At 48.4% G+C, this 12,078-nt stretch overlaps 1 protein-coding gene across 1 annotated transcript in view; it reads left to right on the top strand.

The window, feature by feature from the left end:
- The window catches only part of WNT3A (Wnt family member 3A), a 117,273-nt gene that overhangs the window by 63,097 nt on the left and 42,098 nt on the right, over positions 1-12,078 (top strand). The window lies entirely within an intron of this gene.

Genomic DNA, 12,078 nt, shown 5'->3' with positions numbered 1-12,078 from the left:
CCTGGGGCAAAGCAATTTTGGGGGCCCCTTCCATAAAAAAAAGTTGCAATACTATAGAATATTATATTCTTGTGGGGGCCCCTGCGGGACCCGGGGCCTGGGGCAAATTGCCCCACTTGCCCCTCTCCCCTCCTCCCCCCGGCAGGCCCTTCCTTGTGGCAATGATTGTTAGGGATGATCTTATTTAACACCATCATCAATGATATCAAAGGGGGAGTCAGCTAACTGCCCAGGATTAATGGGTTCCCCTTTCAGAACTGATTGTGCTTTTAGTGTCTAGATTTTGGTGTTGGGCCCTAGATAGATTCATAGATAGATAGATAAGGTGCCTGGGGATAGATAGATAGATACTGGGGGCCTGCCTGGCTAAATAGATTCGGATCCGACTCCCATTGGAAGTCTTTCCATTGACTTGAATGGGAGCTGGATCAGGGCCTTGTCCCATGTGTTAGATGCCTCTTTTGGAGCAAAAGCAACTGTTTTATTCTGCTTTGCATCCTGGCTTTTAGGGCCCAGTCTGGCTCCCACTGATTTCAGTGGGAACAGGATCAGGCCCTTAATTTTAGATTAGCATGAATAAGTTCAGCTGACAGGCAAGCTTGTTTTTCATTTGACCTCCCCGGAGATAATGAAGCTGGACTCCCTGCCCCTCACTGCTGTATAGGAATATCCAACAAAGTCTGATGTGCCTTCAGGATAGCAGCAGTACAGACCTGGAAGTAATCCTTTCGGTGTGCAATTAAAGACACTGTGACAGGTTCCCAAAAGGACCGACACTCCTCCCCCTGAAATTAGCTTGTCTGAAAGCCAGAGCAACACCAGTTGACCTCATGTCAGCAGTGCAAGGCAACCTCTAGGATACATTTCAGGGAGACCATTCTAAAGTCTGTTTATATGGTTGAGCTCATTAGTTCACCTCAGGCCAAGATCCACTGTTACTTGCGATCAGAAGATGTTGGGGCGGGATATTGTTTTTATCCTACTGTGTAATTCAGAAGAGCTTTGGATCCTGTTGTGGTGAACTTTATAAAATTCCCGGAGTGCATCACAGCAGTATACTGAAAGTAATATCTGTATCATTATTGATTGGAGAGAGACAAGGTAATATCTTAGATTGAGCCATTTTCCATTGGTGAAAGAGACAAGATTTCGAGCTTACACAGAGCTCTTCTCACATTACATTCATATATTAGTATCTAGAGACACCAGCCAAAATAAGGGCTTTCTTGTGGCAGGCATTGTACACACACATGGAAAAGAAAGCCAAAGGAAGTGCTGCTATTCCCAGGTTACAGATGGAAAACTGGGGCACATATGTATTAAGGTCTAGTCTATATGTTTTTTACCTGTAAAGTTATGTTGGTTGGAGGAATGATTTTTATCAAACTAGTTATACTGGCAAAATCCCTAGAGTGGATGAACTTATAAAGGTGACTCATATCAGAATAGTAATGCCCCTTCCCCTATGGGAATAGCTATGCTGGTAGAGAGCACCTTTATACTGATCTAATGTCAGTCACGCTGGGGGGGGGGTGAACTTTCTAGTGTGGACAAGACCTAAGTGACTTGCCCAAGGTCCCTCAAGGCGTCTGGGAACTGAACTCAGGTTTACTAAATTCTCGTCCAGTACCTTCATCACACCAGACCTCCCTAATTCCTGATACTTTCATAAACGGCACGTGGAATGCCTCCGGTTCTCAGGGTACGTCTACACTGCAGTCCGATGTGTGATTGCAGCCCGTGTAGACATACCCAAGCTAGCTTTCATCTAGCGAGCTCCAATAACAATACCAGCGGAGCCATGGCAGCAGGGCTGATGAGAAGAGTGAAAAGGGGGAAACAGGGGGACAATTGTACCAGGGCCCAAGCTCAGGGAGTCCCCCTCAAAACATCAATAACAAGGCATGAAATGGGGATGAAATTGGAGGGGCCCCAGGAAACAGGATATACGAAGGCCCCAGACTTCTTCTCAATTGGCCTGCATGGCAGCATAGGCTGGCCACCTGCGTACACACCCAGGGTCCCAGGTGGGCCTGTGCTGCCATTGTTATTGGAGCTAGCTAGAGCCAAGCTAGATCCAGTCCCATCTCTGATTGCAGTGTAGACATACCTCGGACACAGGGCTAGCGTGAAGGAAGCCCATGCCCTGCCCCTGCAGCACCCACTGCAGTCAGGCGGAGTGTGTGTGCCAGGATGGGGCCCGGATCCTGCCGTCATGCAGTAGCCAGGCTCGGCTAGGGGGAAAGAGGCTGGGACGATTTCATAACTGAAGAATGTTGTTCCTCGAGGGAGAATCTAACCATCCTTCGGTTCGGCTTCACCTACTGCAGGAGGCGGGGGCGGGGAGGGGGAGGAAGGGGTGGGGGGGAAGGAGAACAGCTCAGCCACATTCTTGTGCAGATCCCCGAGGGGAGGAACATACTTGAGCTACTACCAAAAGGAAAAAAGAAAAGTGCTGGAGTTCACAGATTAAAAGCCAAGAAACCTAGAAGCCAACTTCAGCTTCCCATTGCGGCCAGATTCTCGGCTGGTGTAAATCAGCATTGCGCCATTGCGGACAGTGGGGCCAGGTCCTCGGCTGATGTAAATCAGCATTGCGCCATTGCGGTCAGTGGGGCCAGGTCCTCGGCTGGTGTAAATCAGCACTTCTCCACTGAAGTCATGGGAGCTATTCCCATTTTCACCAGTGGGGATCTGGAGCTCAGTTTTTCTTACTAAGAAGGGTTGTTTTGGTTGGGTTTTGTTGTTGTTGGTTTTTATTTTCTGATTTTCCCTGAAGAAATGCTCTCTAGGCTGGAATCTAATTGAAACTAGTTCAGTATTCATGCCACACTCCCCACTTTGGTCTCATCACGAATTCAGGGCTAGGATCTGACTCTGACTCAGCGGTGTCAAAATCTTGCCGGACTGTGGTCATGTGAGGCCGCCGTGTTTTGACACTGATAGAGCCACAGTATAAAACAGGAACTTCTCTCGTGGTGTATGTGAGGAGGGGGATGCTCTAGAATCATGGACCACAAGGGTCACCTGGTCTAACCCCCTGCCAAGGCGCAGGATTTGTTGTGTCTAAACCACCCTAGACCAATGGCTGTCCAGCCTCCTTTTGAAAATCTCCAGTGAAGGAGCTTCCACGGCCTAATGAGGCGTCTGTTCCATTGTCCTACTGTTCTTACCATTAGGAAGTTTTTCCTGAGATTTAATCTCAATCTGCTCTGCTGTAGTTTGAACCCATCGCCTCTTGTTCTGCCCTCTGTGGCAAAAGAGAACAACTTCTCTCCATCTTTTTTATAGCAGCCTTTCAAGTATCTGAAGACTGGTATCAAGTCCCCCCTTAATCTCCTCTTTTCCAAACTAAACATGCCCAGTTCCTTCAGCCTTTGCTCCTATGGCTTGCATTCCATCCCTTTGATCATCTTTGTCACTCATCTCTGGCTCCTTTCCAGTTTCTCTACATTCTTTCCATATATCGGGGACCAAAACTGGACACAGTACTCCAGCTGAGGCCTAGCCAGCACTGAGTAGAGTGGTACTATCGCTTCCCTTGACTTGCAGGTAAACGCAAGCTAAAATTGCATTTGCTCTTTTTTACCACAGCAGCTCATTGCTGACTCATGTTGAAACTGTGGTGCACCGCAACTCCCAAATCCTTCCCAGCAGTGCTGCTGCCAAGCCAGTTTTCCCTCATTCTGTACTTGTGCATTTGGTTTTTCTTCCCTAAGTGTAGCACCTTAAGTTTGTCTGTTGAATTTCATTTTGTTGTCTACAGCCCAGTTCTCCAGTCTATCAAGAGACCGCTGGATTTTAGCTCTATCCTCCAAAGTATTGGCAACCCCCAATTTGTGTCATCTGCAAACTTGATCAGTGTGCTCTCTATACCTACATCCAGGTAGTTAATAAAGATGTTAAACAGCACCGGACCCACAACAGATCCCTGTGGAACAGCACTTGACACCTCCCTCCAATCCACCATCGTTCCATTAATAGTTACTCTTTGTTTGTGGTTGTTTAACCAAGTATGTATCCACTTAATGGTAGTTCTGCTGAGCCCGCATTTCTCCAGTTTTATCGAAGTGCCATGTGGGACTGTATCGGAAGCCTTGCCGAGGTCCAGGTATATGATGTCTAAGGCTATGTTTTAGTCATGGGTATTTTTAGTAAAAGTCATGGACAGATCACAGGCAGTAAACAAAAATTCACGGCCCATGACATGTCCATGACTTGTACTATATATCCCTGACTAAATCTTCGGGGGGGGGAGGGCAGCCTGGGGGTGCTGTGGGTGCTCGGGGGGGCAGTCCAGGGGGTGCCACAGGTGCTCAGAGGGAGCAGCTCAGGACCCCCGCTGATGTTGGGGGCGGGAGGTGGTGTGCGGCCTGGGACCCCCACTGGTGCGGGGGAGGAGCAAGATTGGTGGGGCTGGCAAGCTCCCTACCCGGCTCCTCGAGGGCTCTGGGTGGCGCTTACCTTGAGGGGTCTCCCCGGAAGCAGTGACGTGTCCCTCCCGCAGCTCCCATTGGCCAGGAATTGCAGCCAATGGGAGCTGCGGGAGCGGTGCCTGCGGTTGGAGGCAGCATGTAGAGCTAGGAGCTGAGGAAGGGTAAGCGCCGCCCAGAGCCCTCACCTCCTCCTGCGCCCCAACCCCCAGCTCTGAGCCCCCTCCCACAACACCCAAACTCCTGCTGCTGCTGGGGCAGGGGGCGGTGGCCCGAGACTGCCCCAGGAGCAGCCAGTGGGCTGGCCCTGGAGCTGTCCGAGCTGCTCAGGCGGCCCCCGGGCCAGCCGCACCGGCCGTTGCAGAAGTCACAGAGGTCCCGGAAAGTCACCAAATCCGTGACTTCCGTGACGAACTCGTAGCCTTAATTATGTCCACCACATTCCCCCCATTTCCACCAAATCGGTTACCCTGTTAAAGAAGGAAATGAAGCTGGTTTGGCATCATTTGTTCTTGGTAAATCCATGCTGACTGTTAGTGATTAACCAGGGCCGGATTTAGGGGCAAGCAACCCAGGTGACTGCCTGAAGTGCCGGGCTTGGGGGGCACTGGCTTGGGGGGTTGTTTTTGTTGTTAGTGACAAAAGGGAAAGTTGAATGTCTGAAATAACATGTTTCAGGTATTCCGTAGGTGGATTCATTTTTCACTAACCTCCTAGAACAGGGGTTCTCAAACTGGGGGGTAGGGACCCCTCAGGGGGTCGTGAAGTTATTACATGGGGGGTCATGAGCTGTCAGCCTCCACCCCGACACCGCTTTGCCTTCAGCATTTATAATGGTGTTAAATATATTAAAAAGTGTTTTTTTTAATTTATTGGGGTGGTCGCACTCAGGCTTGCTATGTGAAAAGGGTCATCAGTACGAAAGTTTGAGAACCGCTATCCTAGAATGTTCTGGACCTTTGTAGAATCTCGTGGAACCTTCCAGACTTTTGGAGAACTACATTTTCCTTGAACCTCCTAGAATGTTGTCCGCCATGCCCTCGTGCGTATATAAGGGGTGGAGCGTCACTAGTCAGTCAGTGAGGTATAAGAACAAACTGAAGTGAAGTGGGAGCCCAGATGCAGTATTGTGAACCTTGTTTTATTGTGTAATTATTAAAGAGTACTTGTATTTTAAGACTTGAGTGTAAGTAGCGACTAATAAAGGACATATTTAATGAGATGCCAGAGACATCTATCGAGCCTCTATCTGTGCAACAATATAAAAGAAATACTGGTTCTTCTTTTGCCATGCTTAACATGTAATATTGGATGACTTTCTAAGACTGCAGAACAGAGACTTTTGTTCTCCCTAATACTGTTTGTTTTCCCCATAGAAAATAAAGATGCCCCAGAAGAAGCCTTCAGGAGCTCATTATAGGAAGTGAAAAGCTCAATTGCAATCTAGTTTGCAGCAGGGGACAAATCTGATGGGAAACCAATGGGGTGGGGGCACCAAAGACACTCCTTGCTTGGGGTACCATTTGGTCTAGGGATGGCCCTGTGATTATCCCTTCATCTCCAGGTATTTGCAAATTGAATGTTTCATACATTGCTCTAGTAGCTTCCCAGGTATCAAAGCCAGGCTGACTGGTCTATAGTTTCCTGGCTCCTCCTTTTCCCGTTTTTTAAATATGGGCACCATGTTAGTCCTTCTCCAGTTGTCCAGGACCTCTCCTGTCATCCATGAGTTTGTAAATATTATTGCCAGTGGCTCCAAGATTTCTTCAGCTAATTCCTTCAGTACCCTCGGGTGAATAGCATCCCGGCCTGCTGATTTGAATTTATTCAAATTGGTCAGAAGATCTCTGATGTGTTCTTCACTTATCCTGATCTTCATCCCTCCCCCTTTATTGTCTATGGTAACTTCGCTAATCATCCGGTCACATGTTGTTTTTTTGTGAGAAGACTGAAGCAAAGTAGGCACTGAGCAGCTCTGCCTTCCTATCATCTACTGGTACCAGCTCACCTTCTCCACTGAGCAGTGGACCCGCACCGTCCTCGATCTTTCCCTTTTTGTCTGACAGATTTGAAGAACCCCTTCTAACATTTCTTGCCAGCTGTAGTTCATTCTTTGCCTTGGCTTTCCTGATTTTTGTCCCTAAATGCTCGTGCTATTCCCATGTACACTTCCTTGGAGACATGCCCCTCCTTCCATTTCCTGTAGGTATTCCTTTTGGGTTTTAGATAGGTAAAAAGCTCCTTGTGTCCACACATGTCAGGAAAACCCCTTGTTATGGAGTGTGGCTGCCCCCATCGCACTCCCTACTGGCCAAGTGTAGTACTACAGGTATTCCCTGCCTCAGGTAGTCTCTTCAGCGCTCCACACCTCAGTCTGTTCTGGAGATGTGTTTTAACCCACCGGCCATGTCACAAAACAAGAATTCCAAACTAAAAAGTCCCAAACAAACAAAAAGGTTCTTCTGCTCTTTGGGGCTTCTCTTCAGTGCTACCCTATGGACCCTATTCCCAGGCTACCTTTAAGAGGCTCTTTCTCTGCTCTGGGCTAGCTCTGGAGTACCCTTCTCCTGCAGACCCTGGCTCAGAGCTTTCCACAGGAGCGAGCCTTACTGCCCGTGGGCCCCACTGCTAGACTGATCTCTCTCAGCTCTTTTATAAGGCTCTGGTGCCCAGGGCTGCCCAGAGGATTCAGGGGGCCTGGGGGCCTCGGCGGCGGGGGCCCCTGCTTCGGCGGTAATTTGGCGGCGGGGGGGTCCTTCCGCTCCGGGACCCACCACCGAAGTGCCCTGAAGGCCCACGGCGGGGGGCCCCCACCGCTGAATTACCGCCGAAGACCCAACTCTTTGGCGGCGGGTCCTGGGGCGGAAGGACCCCCCCATCGTGGGTCTTCGGGGCACTTCGGCGGGGGGTCCTGGAGCGGAAGGAACCCCCGCCGACGAATTACTGCCAAAGACCCAGAGCGAAAGAAGCTCTGGGGCCCCCAGAGCGAGTGAAGGACCCCGCTCCAGGGGCCCCAAAAAACTCTCATGGGGGCCCCTGCGGGGCCCGGGGCCTGGGGCAAATTGCCCCACTTGCCCCCCCCCCGGGCGGCCCTGAAGGTGCCCGTTAAGCTACCACCTGATCCTCCTTAGTCCCACCCCCTCAGGCTGGGAAGCAGCTAATTAATTATGGCACAGGTGTGGATGGCTCCATCTCCCCCTAAAGGGGCCAGTCACCCCGTGACACCCCCACGGTATAACATGGCTTAGCTACAATCATATTTTAAACCTGATTGTTTCTGTAGCAGAGACAGGCCCATAGGAGGGGCAGTTACATCATCAGTGATACTCAGGATCATGTCGAGGCCTGATGTTCATGGGTGTCTAGGCAATTTCAGCTGGGCTCTGCTGCCAGTTGGACATATCAGAGTCTCGTGTAGTGGCCAGGAAGCCTCTAACTGTGCTCCACTTCACCAGCTGATAACCAGGCAGGGCCCAAGAGCTGCCAGCATTCATGCCACTGGGCAAATGCACTATTCAGTTCTCCCATCCCTGGCATCCGAACAGTGGGGTGTCTATTCATTCCCCTGGCTCCTGCAGTGGTGTTTGCCTAGCTGAACCAGGCTGCAGGGCTGGGGAAAGCTTCTCAGGGGTAGGGAGATCTGGTGTTATTAAGAAGTTGTTAGTTACGCTATGTTTTCCCTTCCATCTGGTCTTAGTGTCTCTTGCGCCTTCTTTGTTAGTGCCAGTAGATGGGCAGCTCAGGGGAAAGACTCGCAGCATAGGTAGAACGCATGGTTCTCTCTCTGCAAACCACTGGAAACAAGCAGCCCAGATTCTCCCAAACTCTTTGGTGTGTGAGCTACCCTGCGAAACAAATCCTGGTGCTTGGAAGGGAAAAAATGAATCTGATCCCCATTACTCACCCATCCACTCCTATCTATTGATCAATCCTATTCGTGGAACACCAGTCACTATAACATCTGTACCCTTTTAATCTATTTTTTGTGGCAAGAGAATCCTTTATGAAAGTGTTTATCATCATAAAACAGTCTTTAGGGCCCAAATCCTACTCCTGACGCTAGTGGAAATCCATTTATTTCAAGGTCATTCATTGCTCCAGATGTTACATGGGTGTCACTTAACTGAAAGTTGAATTTGCCCTAGAAATGTGCTTTAAAGTTATCAAAGCAGCTTTATTCTTACAGGTCACACCCAGTGTTTTAGCTAAGAGGTGTGGCTCATCCACCAGAAATCTGTTGTATCTTTTGATTTCCCAAGGAGCAAACGCTAGACTGGGTACAGTCTGGAGAATATATTGTAACAATCCTGCCTAGGGAACAGAGGATGGACTAATTAATCTCCTATGTCTTTTCCATCTCTAACTCCTCTGGTTCTATTAAGGATTGTATCTGTCTATGCATTTATAAGGTGACTATCCCTGAATTATGTTAGTCTATGTTGTTCATTTAAATCTCCCCAAGCAATGTGAATTTGAATTCAATTTGGAATGCTTTGGGGCAAAAAAACCCATGACTCAACATGAACAAAAGATAAAAAAAAAACAAAGGACAAAAAAAAGCAAACCCAGAAATCTTATTAGGTCCCTGTCTCTTTCAGAGACCTCAGCACATAATTAAACCAGAATAAAAGTTTCCTCCTCCCTCTTTCAATAAAAGTAAATTACCTCAAACTATTTAAGCCCCCTGTTCGTTTAAATGTTAAAAGGGAGCCCTTGTCCGTCCACTTCTTTCACTCCCTCCTACCCCTCCTTGCGAAAGACTGGCCAGGGCTCTAAACCTGCCAGCTGGACTGAGAAATGGCTAATAGTTATTGTGGAGGAGCAGCTTTTAATGAACTATTGAAGAATGATACATTGATGGAGTAATGGGAGTTTAAGTCGCCCTGTAATGAAACAGGTTCTCAGTGCGGGCCCATTGTGGTGTAAATACGGCACGTCTCTCCCACTGTTTGGTCAGGGCTAAATAGGAGAGGACAGAGGGGGGTCAGCTTATGGGGGTCTCTGCTTTAGTTAATCAATCTGATTGGATTAGGGTCACTGAGACCCCTAATAATGTCAAAGGTCGTGGCCAACTGGATTAAATGCTTTGTTGAGGAGGCCTTGGATTCTTTCAGCCTTCGTGAACAGAGCTTGTTTATTAGAGTTTAACACTCGTGCAACCTTTGAAAGTCACAGTGTCCCTTTTTGTGCATCTGTGTGTTTGCCTGGGTATGTGTGTGTTTGCGCGCGCGGGCGTGTGTTGCCTCGGCAAGCATCTGCACTGGCCAGATGTGCCCTCTCGGGGCGAACTCACAGTGGACAAATGGGATCCTAACGGGAGGTGCAGAGGTTTGGAGACATAAATTCTTCCGGACCCCGATGGAACATCATGTGCTGCAGAAAGAATCCTTCGCCATCACTCCTGCTAGTGTGCAAATGACAGAAGCCAAGCCCCAAAGCCAATGGTGTGACCTCTTGATTATTTTCCTCTGATTTTAACCCCAGGAAACATTACCCATACCCAGAAAGGAGATTAATGCTGCATGAGGCTTGCCTCTTTGGAAGCCAAACGATGGTCTCCTTATTAGGGAGGAGGGACTCTTACTTCCAGAGGTTGCAAGAATCCACGGTTTGGGGGCCAAGGCAAGGGGAAAGATGTGAATGAATGAGTTACTGTGATCTGCTTTGGAGACCCCAACCTGTCATGAAAGCCCAGGTGTGAAAAGATGATCCTGGTCTGACCTCGATTTCACAGCAAGCATTGCTGGACAGATACAGTAGACATCTTGGCAGGCAGAGAAATTATGCCAACCCATCTTTTGGAGGCTTCATCCAGCAGTGATAATAAATGATAATCATGTCATGTCATTTATGCTGATATCACAATGCTGGATCCCAAACCATATATTTCTTTATTTAATCAGTTCATAGATTTTAAGGTCAGAAGGAACCATTAGATCATCTAGTCTCACCTCCTGTATTACTCAGGCCATAGAATTTCATCCTGTTATTCTCGTATTGACTCCAATAAAGCCAGTTTTCCCCAAAGGTCCAGTCTTGATCTGAAGACTTCAAGAGATGGAGAATCCACTAATCCCCTTGGCCGTTTGTTCCAATGGTTAATCACCCTCATGGTTAACAAAATTGTACTTTATTTCTCATTTGAATTTGTTTGTCTTTAACTTCCAGCCATTGGATCTTGTTTTGCCTTTCACCGCTAGGTCAAAGAGCTCTGTAGTGCCTGGTGTTTTCTCCCCAGGTCTCAGCATATGCTAAATGTGCCAAGCCGTTTGCTGGTATCATCATCAGCCAGGTGGAGAGCCGGTAGCCAGCCCAAAATATGTCAGTAGGCACTGGGCAAGGATATGTGACATAGTCTGAAGTTGACTGCAGCTGCCTCGCAGGTCATTAGAAAAACCCCATTTAAGAGATTAGCCGCACAGTTGCCCTGTCCTGTTCGAAACCGGTTCAGAGATGACCACAGGAGCCTTAGCAGCTCAGAACCTGGTGGGCAGATGGTTGGGTCAATGACGAGAGAGTGATTAACAACTGTCATGGTTGACCACTCACTGCGCCAAGCAGATTCCACTTTCACTCCTGTGGTGGCATAAATGACCATAAAGGGCATCTAGAAAAGAGGCGAGCTGGTGGGTGAGTGGTTGAAGAGGTCTGCATACAAAGGCAGGTCAGTGTTCTGCATACAAAGGCAGGACAGCAGAACGACAGAGGCCTTCTCACGGTGAATATGGGGTGGTGCTATGTTACTAAGTATTGGCAGCTAATTCTACTTAATAAAGCAAGTATCTGTGACATCTTAGCTATAAAATCTATATCAGCAGGTTAGATACACCCTGAAGAAATACAGCCCCCTCTAGGCTAGGAGTGTGACATCTATTATTCAGTACATGATAACACTCCCCCACAGTTTAGGACAAGAGGTGGTGACAAATACTGTTTCCAGTTCAATCAGTGAACCCGTCCAGTGAGCGTCAGTGCAGTGAGTTTGCACCTTTGTCACTAGTGGCTAGAAGATAACACAAATGCAGGAGCACAGGTTATCCACTGTACATTACACCCCCAAAGCCTGAGGTGTTTCAATCTCTGTTTTTTCCTCATTGGAATCTTCTTATCCGTAGTTTTGTGTTACTGTGCTATGAGGTCTCTGGATCTCTTCCTTTTGGGTCCCAGAATTGATCGACGTTCTTTGTGCATCATGGCTAAAATCTCAACTCTAATCTGAGATGGCTTGTTCTCCCAGAACCCCACTCTGGGCGGTTTCATCCTTTCATAGTCTAAAGCCGGGAAGGAGCATTTGGTCATCCAATCTGACCTCCTGTACATCAGAGGCCATTACATTTCGCCCAGGTACCCCGTTATAAAGCCCGATGACTTTAGTGAGAATAAGTCATTTCAGTCCTCAGGAGACTAAACTGTGTGCCACAGGCAGAGAACAGGAGAGACTCTCGTGTCACCAGTGCCTGAGGCACCAGCAATGGCAGGGAACTGATGACGTGAGATGCTGAACGGATCAATTCACGTTGGTTTCAAGCACCCCCTAGTAGTGTTTTGGATCACAGCCTCCCCACTCCGAGTTCCATAAACCCTGGATCTCTGGATCTCCCATGTAACCCTGAAGCAGTGTCAATGCCACAGCTGAGATCATGGC

This window comes from Mauremys mutica, chromosome 2 (assembly GCF_020497125.1).
Source record: "Mauremys mutica isolate MM-2020 ecotype Southern chromosome 2, ASM2049712v1, whole genome shotgun sequence".
Taxonomy (NCBI): domain Eukaryota; kingdom Metazoa; phylum Chordata; order Testudines; family Geoemydidae; genus Mauremys; species Mauremys mutica.
The sequence above is the reverse complement of the archived record's forward strand: the minus strand, read 5'-3'. Positions and strand labels throughout refer to the sequence as shown.